The following is a 16831-nucleotide window of genomic DNA, read 5'->3' as shown; positions in this document are numbered from 1 at the left end:
TGAAAAGTGCTATATAAATAAAGTTGACTTTACTTTTTTGCTCAATTCTCATTGTCATGGCACTGGTGTTGTGTGACAATCTATTGTTTAGCTCTTACAGGCTGTTATCTGGCTGTTAGTCAGTGTCACCAACTAACAATGGTGATGTTAGAGTTGTGCAATGAAATAATAATTCAAGTCCCATTAATGCTTGGTGGTGTCAGGTTAATGTGTATTTATGTTAGTGTATTTATGTTAATGAGCAAGTGACGTCATTGTCCCTTTAAAGTCCCAATAATGTTTGTTTTGGTCCTTATAAGTCACATATTCTTCAAAAAGAGAAATGTCTCTATAAACCACAATAGGTTTAGGGTGGTGTGTATCACGCTCTGAAGGGTGTATCTGAAGTCTAAAGTGTCCTGAATTTTTTTCAATTTTTTTTGAGTGTTTTAATCGAATTCTCATAGCTCTAGGACCTCAGGAAAGGGTAGTCCATCTAAACCACCACCGGGCCTGTTTGGAGAAAAAGTCTGGCTAATCCACATAAACCAGTATGTGTGTGTGTGTGTGTGTGTGTGTGTGTGTGTGTAAGCATGCATTGAGTTAACATGGATAAACTGGTTTGCTTTAGTGCAGAAAACTGGTTTAAAGTGAAAGTGAGCCAATAAGTGGTCTTCTACTGCCCTCTGCTGGCCATTCTACTTATTAATGAAATATTTCAACATGTGCTTGCATTCATACTTGAATACACACTAAAAAAATCACTTATATAGCAATAACTATTATAACACAATCATATTTTGTCAGTGTTAATCACTTTATTTGCACTGACACTTCAAATAATTGCTAGTAATGTGATAAATCAGGCTAGAAACATGGTAAATCAAAGTAAATAATACTAGATTGTCGTTTATCTCCTGGTAAATAATACTAGAACGTGGTATATCATGGTAAATCATGGTTAACTATGCTGTGTGTGTGTGTGTGTGTGTGTGTGTGTGTGTGTGTAAGCATGCATTGAGTTAACATGGAAAAACTGGTTTGCTTTAGTGCAGAAAACTGGTTTAAAGTGAAAGTGAGCCAATAAGTGGTCTTCTAGTGCCCTCTGCTGGCCATTCTACTTAATAATGAAATATTTTACATGTGCTTTTGCATTCATACTTGGACACACACTAAAAATCACGTATATAACTAACTATTATAACACAATAATATTTTGTCAGTGTTCATCACCTCATTTGCACTGACACTTCACATAATTGCTAGTAATGTGGTTAATCATGCTAGAAACATTGTAAATCATAGTAAATAATACTGAAATGAGGTGTATCAAGGTAAATCATGCTAGAATCCTAATAAATCATTCTGGAACATGGTATATGATAGTAAATCATGCTAGAATCATATTAAATAATTCTAGAATGTGGCAAATCGTTGTGGGAGGAGCCTATTTTACTCAAATGGCTATAACTCAAGAAGTAAATGAGATATCTTCACCAAACTCAGTACACATGTGTATGGGTTCAATTTGAGGTCACAGTAAACAATTTTATGGAGATCGGACCATAGGTGGCGCTATAACTGTTAAAAAGCTTTAAAACCATATATATCCCATGGCAAATTGCCTGTATTGGCTGTAAATGGTCTTTTCCATCTATTATGTCAGTGGTTACATGCTTGCTAAATAAATCTTAATAACTTTTGATGCTTTTGTGCTTAAATGCCTTAAAGGCCTTAACTGCTTGAACCCCGATAAATGCTGCTTGCAGCTTTAATTATTATTATTCTTCTCCGCTAAAACGCATCGTGCAGCCCAAACCGTAAATGCTAGAGACTTGAAACTTGGCCACAAGGTAGTACAAAAATCGAGGAGAGGTTATCAAAGTATGAGCCCGATTGGCCTATAGGTGGCGCTATAGCGCAAAAAACAAAAAAAATCCATTATTTTGCTCATATCTCAATAACCATTTGTCCCAGCTTCAAGTGTCATACATCATTGGAATCCTTGGCTCAAGCCGAACAAAAATTATAGGAGGTATTTCATTTCCGGTATGCAAATTTTTCCGCCATATTGGATTTTGTTCAAAACCTACTTTTGCAAACTAGTCCCTGGTTTTTCACCCGATCGGAACCAAATCAGTGCAGAAATGTTCTCTGGAGTCTGAATATCAATAATTATCGAAAAAAAGTTGAAATTTCGATACATGGTTGCTATGAGGTGTCAAAACGTTCGAAGGAGGAGGAGCTAATTTTACTAAAATGGCTATAACTCGGGAACGCAATGAGATATTTTCACCAAACTCGGTACACATATGTATGAGCTCAATCTGGGGTCACAGTAAAAAAATCGCGACGATTGAACACTAGATGGCGCTATAACATGAAAAAAACCTGAAAAGGGCTATAACCACCTGACCGTTAGTCCGATTGACTTGAAAATTGGTATGCAGTCTCTTGGTCCAAAGTGCCATGTAAATCTATGAGGACATTGGCGTATCTTGAAAAACATGGCCGCCATTGGCCAATGAAGTTGAGCACCTATTAGACAAGGTTAACGGAGACCGATCAAAACGAAACTCGATGGGCATGTTCAACTCATGGTTCTAGAGGTCTGTAAGAATTTTGAAAGAAATCGGCCACTAGTTGGCGCTAACGAGTTTTATGACTCTGTAATCACGTGGTGTTACACTCATCCACACAATATGCATATCATTTGATAGATCTCCTCATGCAGAACAACTTTGCCTCAAGAACCATTGCTGTCAATCAAACCATTCATTAAATATTCGGAATTATGTTAAAAACCTACTTTTGCGAACTAGTCCCTGGTTTTTCGCCCGATCAGAACCAGACCATTCTAGGACAATTCTCTGGACTCTCTAGATCAATAATTATCAAAAAGAAGTTGAAATTTTGCTTTTGGTTGGCTATAAGAGGGTCATTTAGAAAATAGGCATGTCCTAATACACTCAAACGTCTATAAATCCTAAATAAAAAGTCAGAATTTCACAAAAATTGATGAGCATATGTGACATAACATGCTAAAGAAGCATGGACATTTTTATGGAGATCGGACCATAGGTGGCTCTATAACTGTTAAAATGCTTTAAAACCATATATTTCCTATGGTAAATTGCCTGTATTGGCTGTAAATGGTGTTTTCCATCTGTGCTCATATAATGTTCATATAATAATGTTCAAAACCAGTGCAGTGCAATTATCTGTACTCAATAATTATCAGAAAAATTATAACTTCTTCATTTGGATTAATAATTAATAATTAATAATAGGGTCACTTCAATATGTAGCCTTGACCAAGTGTCCACAAAAGCCTATATCTCTAATATGAATGATCAGACCTTAAAAACAAGTCAGAACAAGCATGAAAAAGACAGATCGGACAAAATTTGCCTCTATAACAGTTAATAAAAAAGGTGAATATGAATAACATAGCATATTAAGCCAATAAATGGTATTTTACTGCCACCTGCTGTCATTTCATCATACTACTCCCTAATATTGTTATATAATACATATTTAGACTTTATAAAATCATTATTTTAACATTTACAATCACATTTTGTCAAAATTAATCTATTGTTGTATTACTATTGACAACTGAGTCACAAGTGAATACTGAAACCGAAAGTAAAACGGCATTTACGCCACGTCCCCGAATACAAATTCACTCATAACTCGAAAACGGAAAGTCGTTGCGCGCTCAAATTTTGATGGTAAGGTCCTCTCCAGGCTCTTGATCGAAACGTGTTGTCGCGGGCCTGAATGATAGTCTCATTCAACAGGGCTCCTCGAGCACTATCTATGCTCTGAGTTTCAGAATTTTTCGAGTTCTGGCGAAACCAAATTCCCATTCATTCACTCATTCATTCAAACACTTCAATTGTAAAATGTAAGCTATAATACCACTTTTGTCCACTTGAGGGAGCAGCAAGATTACATATGATCTTTTCATTAGCTTTCAGTATTGGGAAACAAACAAATGCTTTAAAAAGCTTTTTTATTATGATAGGGCTGTAGCTATCGATTATTTTAGTAATCGAGTATTCTATTCAAGTAATCGGATAAAAAAATGTGGTAAAAAATAGATTCAAGTTAACAACAGCCTTTAAAGTGACTTAAAATACAAATATATAATAACAAGCAATAATGATTGGTTCAAGTAAAGTATCAAAGTAAGTAATTATATGGGTTTTATTGAACAACACTGTTAAAATATACCCATGTAAAATAAATTATGTAAACTAATATAAACATAACTTATGTACATGAATAACAAATGCCTGCAGAGGGCACCAGCGGCCTGGTTGTTGTTACACTAAGGCATTATCAAATCCTTGTTTATTGGCCAAACAACATTAAATTCAAATGTCAACTTAACCTTTAATATTTGGCCACTTCTGTACGATAGAAATGCTACAGCCACTGTAATTTCTTGAACAAGAACATGTGCACATCAAAACATGCAAACTCAGAGTGAGAGTTTAAACTTTTATTTTGAAATCGCGATGTTTAAACTTTTATTTTGAAACCGAGATGAACACCACTTCCGGTAAATTGCAATCGAGGATTTAAAAAAAAGGACTTGACTTTAAAGGGGTCATATAATGCCATTTTTGTACAAGCTAATATGATTATTTAGGGTCTAAATTAAAAGTTTGTAATATACTTCAATTAAAAATTCTCATTAGTATTGTAAGATAACCAGTGTTTCCCCTAGGTTTACAGGTTTGGGGGGGGGGGGGGGGGGGGCTGCTATCTATCTATCTATCTGACACAAGCTATCTATCTATCTATCTATCTATCTATCTATCTATCTATCTGTCACATTAATTGGTTGTCTGGGAGGGTAATGCTTTGTAAAAGTTAACATAAAACACAAATGTTAAAAAAAAATGTTAACATAAGATATCTCTTTAAAAAAATAAAATAAACATATTTAAATCTTTTTAAAATTGACTTTTGCAAATAACCTTTGTTAAATTTATATAAGTATTTGTTAATATTAATGGACCAGAGCTTAAATAGTTTTATTTTTTAACTAACAACTAAAAAAAGATTTATAAATACTAACAAATATATTGCTCATTCATTGTTCGTTAATGTTAGTTAATACATTTATATGACAAACAAATTTTAAATGGGCTTTTTTTGTGAGAAGTTTTTATTTCTATGATGCATTTATTGGAGAGAATAATCCTGTCAGACGCAGCACTGCTGTGAACGCGCGTTCACGTTTAAACACAATTTAAACAATGTATTATTCAATGCATTACTTCTATATAATTATATATTAAGTTGCTCAAGCAAGTGGTAAAATATTTAACCATGTACTTATATTAAAATCTTTTGCATTTAAATTTTAATACAATAAATCTTGCATGTCACAAAGAACTTGTTTTTCCACCTCCACGAATAAGACGAGTGTCGTTCATTATGTCGCCTTGTTGAGGTAAATTGTAGTTTTCCTTGCTTTACCCCGGTCTTAAAGTGAAAAAAGTAGTATTTAATTAAATAAATTTATGGTGAGATTACTACATTTTATTTAATTAATCGCCCTTATGGTGAAATGACTACATTTTCAGGTCAATCTGTGTTCATTTTGACCACGAAACATGCGCTGTCACTTTAATTCAGCGTTTGCAGCACAGCAGAAATCATAGACAGTATATAAACGGCAAAAGTAGACTCGGTGCGGAAATGATCGCTGCACTGCTGTATACGCACCGCAACTGGAACACGGACTGCATCCGCGTGCAGTGTGAAAGCTCTGTTAACATGGGTAAGGAAAAAAATACTCACCGCATACGCACTGCAAACGAAATATGTGTGAAACAGGAGAGCTACTCCGGCTGCTACTCGCAGTAGAGCGAGTGTTGCCATCATCAGTTCAGCGACATATTTCCCGCCGCGCGCTCTCTGTCCGCTAGTGCTCATCTGTATTTGACGCAAGTGTTTGTTTGTGTGTGAGTGCGCGCGCTTGCGCACTCATTGGGATAATTGTAAATGTTCAAACACAGACAGAAAAGACATGCCATCGTGGAAATAAGATAAATAACATATTACTTAAGGGCTATTTAGTTTTTTTAAATAAAATAACAAATTGTAATCTGGCGCTATAAAGAAAATCAAATAAAATTTACTTGACCTTCAAGGGGGGCGGGGGGAGCCGTTAGGAGGGCGGGGCGCCCCCCTTATATAATGGTAGGGGAAACACTGGATAACACTCATTTTACCTGGTCAAAAACAGCTCTGTTTTCAGCACGCCATTTAAGTGCATGTGTCTTTAAATGATAATGAGCTTTGCTCACCCCGCCCCTCTGTTCTGTTTGACACAGTTTGTAACACAATAACCATAACGCGTTGTTCATTAACGTGGGATTATGAATTATATTGAGAACGTCGTACATAGAAAACATGTCGTAATGTACTCTGAGTGTAAACAGCCGCATTCACCGTGAAGCGTGCAGCAAGCGATTTGCAAAGATTAATATAAAGATTTAGCCTGGCAAGCCAGACTACATCAAGATGTTTAGTCTGGCAACTCACCATAGACACGCTCACTCCGAGGGGCGGGATAAACGGCTGTCTTTCAAATTCCCTCTGCACGCAATAGGACAGCTCTTCAACCAACCAGAGCGTTTTCCCAACAGCGGAGCTAGTTGATAGATTCATTCAACTTTTGCCATATCTGGCCGGCAAAACGACGAACACATCTTCCTTTTTTAAAGAATGTTCTTTGCTCTTTTCTTAAAGAAAAACTTAACTCCAAGTCCTCCAGAGTCGCGGACAAAGCCGATTCGAAAGACTGTTCTCCAGCAGCCGTCATTCTTTGTTTTCAAGTCGCAGGCAGGTAACCGTCGCAACTCTGTCGTCATATGTTAAGCCCGCCCCGCCTACTCTATAAGCGATGTGATTGGCCTGACCCAATTTAGGTTTTTGCAGCTACAAGGTCTATTGAGAGTTGCTAGACCCACCTGGCTGCAAAATACATTTTGCTGCCGCTAGGGTGCGTCTAGATTTCTAGGCTAATAAAGATTAATATAAAGGTTAATAAAACGTTACACTCACTTCTTCTTCTGGAGGTACAGCAGGAACACGAATAGTTGGTACCAATCCTATTTTCAGGAGCAGCTTCTTAGCAAAACCAGTTTTACTGACCCTCCTTTGTAAAGCTGTCTGGTGTGAAATGATTTGCGCAAACATGAAAGCATGGACGTTGATCGTGGGGAATCCCTGCGTCAATGCTTTGGGAATATTACATCAAAACATCAAAATGACTTAGACGCCATTCTTCTCCAGCATATCAATGCACTATGATGATAGACAGCTCGCTCACGGTCTGTGTTGAAACGCTGCTGTCAATCACAACCGTGGGAGGGGCGTTGATTTTGTGACGTCACAAAATCAAACGGCTTGATTTCAGAAAGTGTAGAACATATAAGGAGATTTAAAAAAAAAAACACTGGATGGATTTTTATCATTTTATGATGGTTGTGTACAGGCACTGCCAACGCACATTTCAGTACAATCAACTTGTAAAAGTGCATGTACCAGTAGGCCTATATGACCCCTTTAATCGAGGAATCGTTACAGCCCTATACTGGTAATATAGTTTTATATTATTAGATCACAAAGAAATGCCTATAGACAAATAAATATACTTTCTCAATAACATATCCCAAAAACAAATTTGTATTTGTGTGTGTATGTTTGTGTGTGTGTGTGTGTGTGTGTGTGTGTAAGCATGCATTATTGAGTTAACATGGAAAAACTGGTTTGCTTTAGTGCAGAAAACTGGTTAAAATCATGAAGTTTAAAGTGAAACTGAGCCAATAAGTGGTCTTCTACTGCCCTCTGCTGGCCATTCTACTTATTAATGAAGTCTTTTCACATGTGATTTTGCATCATTCATATTTAGACACTTAAAAATCACTTATATAACAATAACTATTATAACACAATCATATCAGTGTTTATCACTTCATTTGCACTGACACTTCACATAATTGCTAGTAATGTGGTAAATCATGGTAAATCACGCTGGAAACATGGTAAATCATAGTAAATAATACTAGAATGTGGTGTATCAAGGTAAATCATGCTAGAACATTGTCTTTTCCATCTATGATGTCAGTGGTTACATGCTTGCTAAATATAACTTTGTAACTTTTGATGCTTTTGTGCTTAAAGTCCTTAACGGCCTTAAATGCTTGAACCCCGATAAATGCTGCTTGCAGCTTTAATTATTAGGGGTTCAAGCACGAAGTGCTGAAACCCTATTGTAATTGTGCTGATTTTTATTAGGGGTTCAAGCACGAAGTGCTGAAACCCTATTGTAATTGTGCTGATTTTTATTATTTTTCTTCTGCCGTAAAACGCATCGTGCAGCCTAAACCGTAAGAGCTGGAGACTTGAAACTTTGTCAAATGGTAGTACAAAAATCGAGGAGAGGTTCAGAGAGTATGACTCCGATTGGCCCATAGGTGGCGCTATAGCGACCAAAAGCGCGAAACTGCTCATAACTCCTAGACCATATGTCGTAGACTCAAGTGTCTTATATCATTGGAAAGCTGGAACCCTGAAGAACAAAACGTATATCTCCGATTTCATTTCCGGTATGCAAATTTTTCCGCCTATTTTACTAAAATGGCTATAACTCAAGATGTAAATGAGGTATCTTCACCAAACTTGGTACACATGTGTATGAGTTCAATCTGGGGTCACAGTAAAAAATCGCGACGATTGGCCTCATGGTGGCGCTATAAAATGAAAAAAACATAAAACAGGCTATAACCACCTGACCGTTAGTCCGATTGACTTGAAAATTGGTATGCAGTGTCTTGGTCCAAGGTGCCATGTATGTGTATGAGGACATTGGCGTATCTCAAAAAACATGGCCGCCATCGGCCAATGAAGTTTGAGCACCTATTAGACAAGGTTAACGGAGGCCGATCGGAACGAAACTCAATGGGCATGTTCGGCTCATGGCCCTAGAGGTCTGTAAGAATTTTGAAAGAAATCGGCCACTAGTTGGCGCTAACGAGTTTTATGGCTCTGTAATCACGTGGTGTTACAAATATCCACACAATATGCATATCATTTGATAGATCTCCTCATCCTGAACAACTTTGCCTCAAGGACCATTGCTGTCAATCAAACCGTTCATTAAATATTCGCAAACATGTTAAAAACCTACTTTTGCGAACTAGTCCTAGGTTTTTCGCACGATTGGAACCAGACCAGTCTAGGACAATTCTCTGGACTCTCTAGATCAAAAACTATCAAAAAAAAGTTGAACTTTTGCATTTGGATGGCTGTAATAGGGTCATTTATAAAATGGGCGTAGCAAAATACACTAAAAAGCCTATAAATCCTAAATGAAAACTCAGAACCTCACAAAAATTGGTGAGCATATGTGACATAACATCATTAACAAGCATGCCAAATTTTATGGAGATCGGACTATAGGTGGCGCTATAACTGTTAAAAAGCTTTAAAACCATATATTTCCTATGGTACATTGCCTGTATTGGCTGTAAATGGTCTTTTCCATCTATTATGTCAGTGGTTACATGCTTGCTAAATAAAACCTGATAACTTTTGATGCTTTTGTGCTTAAAAACCCTTAAAGGCCTTAATAGCTTGAACCCCGATAAATGCTGCTTGCAGCTTTAATTATTATTATTAGGGGTTCAAGCACGAAGTGCTGAAACCCTATTGTAATTGCCCTGATTTTTATTATTATTATTATTCTTCCCTAAAACGCATCGTGCAGCCAAAACCGTAAGGCCTAGAGACGTGATACTTGGTCAAATGGTAGTAGTATTGCTCGCTACTCAGATACACGGACTTAGCCAAATCGGCCCATAGGTGGCGCTACAGCGACCAAAAGCGCGAAACTGCTCATAACTCCTAGACTGTATGTCGTAGACTCAAGTGTCTTATATCAATGTAATCAAGACCTCATGGCAAACAAAACGTATATCTCCGATTTCATTTCCGGTATGCAAATTTTTCCGCCATTTTGAATTTTGTCAAAAACCTACTTTTGCGAACTAGTCCTAGGTTTTTTGCCCGATCGGAACCAAACCAGTGCAGAAATGTTCTCTGGAGTTTGAATATCAATAATTATCGAAAAAAAGTTTAAATTTCGATTCACGGTCGCTAAGGGGCGCCAAATTGTATGTTGTGGGAGGAGCCTATTTTAATAAAACGGCCATAACTCCAGAAGTAAATGAGGTATCTTCACCAAACTCGGTACAATTATTTAAGAGGTCAATCTGAGGTCACAGTAAAAAAATTGTGGCGATTGGCCACATGGTGACGCTATAAAATGAAAAAAACATAAAACTGGCTATAACCACCTGACCATTAGTCCGATTGACTTGAAAATTGGTATGCAGTGTCTTGGTCCAAGGTGTCATGTATGTCTATGAGGACATTGGTGTATCTCAAAAAACATGGCCGCCATCGGCCAATGAAGTTTGAGCACCTATTAGACAAGGTTAACGGAGGCCGATCGGAACGAAACTCAGTGGGCATGTTCGACTCATGGCCCTAGAGGTCTGTAAGAATTTTGAAAGAAATCAGCCACTAGTTGGCACTAACGAGTTTTATGGCTCTGTAATCACGTGGTGTTACACTTATCGTAACAAAATGCATATCATTTGATAGATCTGCTCATGCTGAAAAACTTTGCCTCAAGAACCATTGCTGTCAATCAAACCGTTCATTAAATATTCGCGAACATGTTAAAAACCTACTTTTGCGAACTAGTCCTAGGTTTTTCGCCCGATCGGAACCAGACCAGTCTAGGACAATTCTCTGGACTCTCTAGATCAATAATTATCAAAAAAAAGTTTAACTTTTGAATTTTTCGTATGGCTATAATTGGGTCATAAAGAAAATGGGCGTGGCAAAATACACTAAAAAGCCTATAAATCCTAAATGAAAAAACACAACATCACAAAAATTGGTGAGCATATGTGACATAACATCATGAAGAAGCATGCCAAATTTTATGGAGATCGGACAATAGTTGGCGCTATAACTGTTAAAAGGCTTTAAAACCATATATTTCCTATGGTAAACTGCCTGTATTGGCTGTAAATGGACGTTTCCATCTCTGATCATATACATTTTTTTTATATCATAATGTTAAAAACTAGTGCAATACAATTCTCTGGACTCACTAGAACAATAATTGTCAGAAAAAGTTGAACTACTTCATTTGGATAGCTATAATAGGTTCACTTCAAAATGTGGCCTTTACCAAGTGTCCCCGAAAGCCTATATCTCTTTAATGAATGTTCAAACCTTCTTAAAAACAAGTCAGAACATGTGAAATATCACTCTGAACATGCATGAAAATTTTCAGACAGATCGGACAAAATTTGCCTCTATAACAGTTAAAAAGGTGAAAATGATATGAATATAATGGCATATTAAGCCAATAAGTGGTATTTTACTGCCCCCTGCTGTTTAAAATAGTCATTTTGTCATATTGTTCTATAATTTATATTGAGACTTTATAAAATCCCTATTTGAACATTTACAATTACATTTAGTCAAAATCCATCTGTTAAAGTATTAGTATTGACAGTTTGATCACATCATATATATCAAATATCTGTATCTACAACATAATGTGTGTGTGTAGTCTTAGGTTTCTGAATAAATTCTGAATAATCTGATTAATAGCTTACAAAGACTTTGTGAAATGTTTATAGACCATTCAAATATATTTTCATAATGACACATTCCAATAGCATTGAACAAACAACAACATTTGTCTTTGTGTGTGTGTGTGTGTGTGTGTGTGTGTGTGTGTGTAAACATGCATTATGGAGTTAAAATGGAAAAACTGGTTTGCTTTAGTGCAGACAAATGGTGAAAATCATGAAGTTTAAAGTGAAAGTGAGCCAATAAGTGGTCTTCTACTGCCCTCTGCTGGTCATTCTACTTATTAATGAAGTCTACTCACATATGCTTTTGCATTCATTAGACACTAAAAATCACTTATATAACAATAAGACACTAAAAAATAACTTTTATAACAATTACTATTGTAGCACAATCATATTTTGTCAGAGTTTATCACTTCATTTGTACTGATACTTCACATAATTGCTAGCAATGTGGTAAATCATGGTAAATCACGCTAAAAACATGGTAAATCATAATAAATAATACTAGAATGTGGTATATCATGGTAAATCATGCTAGAACATGGTAAATCATGGTAAACTATGCTAGAACAGGGTAAACCATGGTAAACTATGATAAATCATGGTAAACTATGATAAATCATGATAAACTATGGTAAACCATGCTAGAATCACAGTAAACAATGGTAAATCATACTAGAATGTAGTATATCATGGTAAATCATGCTAGAATATGGCAAATCATGCTAGAATACTAGAATGTGGTAAATTGTTGTGGGAGGAGCCTATTTTACTAAAATGGCTATAACTCAAGAAGTAAATGAGATATCTTCACCAAACTCAGTACACATGTGTATGGGTTCAATTTGAGGTCACAGTAAACATTTTTATGGAGATCGGACCATAGGTGGCGCTATAACTGTTAAAAAGCTTTAAAACCATATATATCCCATGGTAAACTGCCTGTATTGGCTGTAAATGGTCTTTTCCATCTATTATGTCCGTGGTTACATGCTTGCTAAATAAATCTTAATAACTTTTGATGCTTTTGTGCTTAAATGCCTTAAAGGCCTTAACTGCTTGAACCCCGATAAATGCTGCTTGCAGCTTTAATTATTATTATTATTATTATTATTCCGCCGTAAAACGCATCGTGCAGCCCAAACCGTAAGAGCTGGAACTTTGAAACTTTGACAGATGGTAGTACAAAAATCGAGGAAAGGTTCAGAGATTATGACCCCGATTGGCCCATAGGTGGCGCTATAACAACCAAAAGCGCGAAACTGCTCATAACTCCTAGACCGTATGTCGTAGTCTCAAGTGTCTTATATCATTGGAAAGCTGGACGCCTGACGAACAAAATGTATATCTCCGATTTCATTTCCGCCATGATAGATTTTCCGCCATTTTGAATTTTGTCAAAAATCTACTTTTGCGAACTAGTCCCTGGTTTTTTGCCCGATTGGAACCAAACTAGTGCAGAAATGTTCTCTGGAGACTGAATATCAATAATTATCGAAAAAAAGTGGAAATTTCGATTCACGGTCGCTAAGGGGCGCCAAAACGTACGTTGTGGGAGGGGCCTATTTTACTAAAATGGCTATAACTCCCGATGTAAATGAGGTATCTTCACCAAACTTGGTACACATGTGTATGAGCTTACTCTGGGGTCACAGTAAAAAAATCGCGACGATTGGCCTCATGGTGGCGCTATAAAATGAAAAAAACATAAAACAGGCTATAACCACCTGACCGTTAGTCCGATTGACTTGAAAATTGGTATGCAGTGTCTTGGTCCAAGGTGCCATGTATGTGTATGAGGACATTGGCGTATCTCAAAAAACATGGCCGCCATCGGCCAACGAAGTTTGAGCACCTATTAGACAAGGTTAACGGAGGCCGATCGGAACGAAACTCAATGCGCATGTTCGGCTCATGGCCCTAAAGGTCTGTAAGAATTTTGAAAGAAATCGGCCACTAGTTGGCGCTAACGAGTTTTACGGCTCTGTAATCACGTGGTGTTACAAATATCCACACAATATGCATATCATTTGATAGATCTCCTCATCCTGAACAACTTTGCCTCAAGAACCATTGCTGTCAATCAAACTGTTCATTAATTATTCATTAATATGTTAAAAACCTACTTTTGCGAACTAGTCCTAGGTTTTTTGCCCGATCGGAACCAGACCAGTCTAGGACAATTCTCTGGACTCTCTAGATCAATAATTATCAAAAAAAAGTTGAACTTTTGCATTTGGATGGCTGTAATAGGGTAATTTATAAAATGGGCGTGTCAAAATACATTAAAAAGCCTATAAATCCTAAATAAAAACTCAGAACTTCACAAAAATTGGTCAGCATATGTGACATAACATCATTAACAAGCATGAAAAATTCTATGGAGATCGGACGATAGGTGGCGCTATAACTGTTAAAAAGCTTTAAAATCATATATTTCCTATGGTAAACTGCCTGTATTGGCTGTAAATGGTCTTTTCCATCTCTGATCATATAATTTTCATATCATAATGTTCAAAACTAGTGCAATACAATTCTCTGGACTCACTAGATCAATAATTGTCAGAAAAAGTTGAACTACTTCATTTGGATAGCTATAATAGGTTCACTTCAAAATCTGGCCTTTACCAAGTGTCCCCGAAAGCCTATATCTCTTTAATCAATGCTCAGACCTTCTTAAAAACAAGTCAGAACGTGTGAAATATCACCCTGAACAAGCATGAAAATTTTCAGACAGATCGGACAAAATTTGCCTCTATAACAGTTAAAAAGGTGAAAATGATATGAATTAATGGCATGTTAAGCCAATAAGTGGTATTTTACTGCCCCCTGCTGTTTAAAATAGTCATTTTCTCATATTGGTATTGGTATCAGCCATGGTAAATCATGATAAATGATGGTGTGTGTGTGTGTGTGTGTGTGTGTGTGTGTGTGTGTGGTACAAATATAACAAAGGTTTTATTTTCCAACATGAAAACAAACATAACAGAGTGCTAGTGCACAAACAATAACCGACAATGATAATGGATGAGAGGGGAACTTAAATACACAGATCAAGACAAGGACAACAGGTGACGGTTATGATGATGAGGAGCAGGTGATGATGAGGAGGGTGATGAGGAGCAGGTGCAGGTGATGACGACAGATGGTGAATGTGATGAAGACAGAAGGTGAATGTGATGAAGGTGAATGTGACACCAATATCACTGAAACATTTGTGTGTGTGTGTGTGTGTGTGTGTGTGTGTGTGTGTGTGTGTGGCATTATTGTGTGTAGCATATGTAGCAAGTATGCATTATTGAGTTAACATGGAAACACTGGTTTGCTTTAGTGCAGAAAACTGGTCAAAATCATGAGGTTTAAAGTGAAAGTGAGCCAATAAGTGGTCTTCTAGTGCCCTCTGCTGGCCATTCTACTTATTAATTAAATATTTCCACATGTGCTTGCATTTATACTTGAATACACACTAAAAATATATAGCAATAACTATTATAACACAATCATATTTTGTCAGTGTTAATCACTTTATTTGCACTGACACTTCAAATAATTGCTAGTAATGTGATAAATCAGGCTAGAAACATGGTAAATCAAAGTAAATAATACTAGATTGTCGTTTATCTCCTGGTAAATAATACTAGAACGTGGTATATCATGGTAAATCATGGTTAACTATGCTGTGTGTGTGTGTGTGTGTGTGTGTGTGTGTGTGTGTGTGTAAGCATGCATTGAGTTAACATGGAAAAACTGGTTTGCTTTAGTGCAGAAAACTGGTTTAAAGTGAAAGTGAGCCAATAAGTGGTCTTCTAGTGCCCTCTGCTGGCCATTCTACTTAATAATGAAATATTTTACATGTGCTTTTGCATTCATACTTGGACACACACTAAAAATCACGTATATAACTAACTATTATAACACAATAATATTTTGTCAGTGTTCATCACCTCATTTGCACTGACACTTCACATAATTGCTAGTAATGTGGTTAATCATGCTAGAAACATTGTAAATCATAGTAAATAATACTGAAATGAGGTGTATCAAGGTAAATCATGCTAGAATCCTAATAAATCATTCTGGAACATGGTATATGATAGTAAATCATGCTAGAATCATATTAAATAATTCTTGAATGTGGCAAATCGTTGTGGGAGGAGCCTATTTTACTCAAATGGCTATAACTCAAGAAGTAAATGAGATATCTTCACCAAAATCAGTACACATGTGTATGGGTTCAATTTGAGGTCACAATAAACAATTTTATGGAGATCGGACCATAGGTGGCGCTATAACTGTTAAAAAGCTTTAAAACCATATATATCCCATGGCAATTTGCCTGTATTGGCTGTAAATGGTCTTTTCCATCTATTATGTCAGTGGTTACATGCTTGCTAAATAAATCTTAATGACTTTTGATGCTTTTGTGCTTAAATGCCTTAAAGGCCTTAACTGCTTGAACCCCGATAAATGCTGCTTGCAGCTTTAATTAGGGGTTCAAGCACGAAGTGCTGAAACCCTATTGTAATTGCCCTGATTTTTATTATTATTATTATTCTTCCCTAAAACGCATCGTGCAGCCAAAACCGTAAGGCCTAGAGACGTGATACTTGGTCAAATGGTAGTAGTATTGCTCGCTACTCAGATACACGGACTTAGCCAAATCGGCCCATAGGTGGCGCTACAGCGACCAAAAGCGCGAAACTGCTCAGAACTCCTAGACCGTATGTCGTAGACTCAAGTGTCTTATATCATTGGAAAGCTGGATGCCTGACGAACAAAACGTATATCTCCGATTTCATTTCCGCCATGATAGATTTTCGGCCATTTTGAATTTTGCCAAAAACCTACTTTTGCGAACTAGTCCTAGGTTTTTCGCCCGATCGGAACCAAACCAGTACAGAAATGTTCTCTGGAGTCTGAATATCAATAATTATCGAAAAAAAGTTGAAATTTCGATTCACGGACGCTAAGGGGCGCCAAAACGTACGTTGTGGGAGGGGCCTATTTTACTAAAATGGCTATAACTCCAGAAGTAAATGAGGTATCTTCACCAAACACCAAACCGGTACACATGTGTAAGAGGTCAATCTGAGGTCACAATAAAAAAATCGCGGCGAATGGCCACATGGTGGCGCTATAACATG

The sequence above is a fragment of the Abramis brama genome (genome assembly GCF_963993115.1).
Source record: "Abramis brama genome assembly, chromosome: 9".
In the NCBI taxonomy this organism is placed as follows: Eukaryota; Metazoa; Chordata; class Actinopteri; order Cypriniformes; family Leuciscidae; genus Abramis; species Abramis brama.
The sequence above is the reverse complement of the archived record's forward strand: the minus strand, read 5'-3'. Positions refer to the sequence as shown.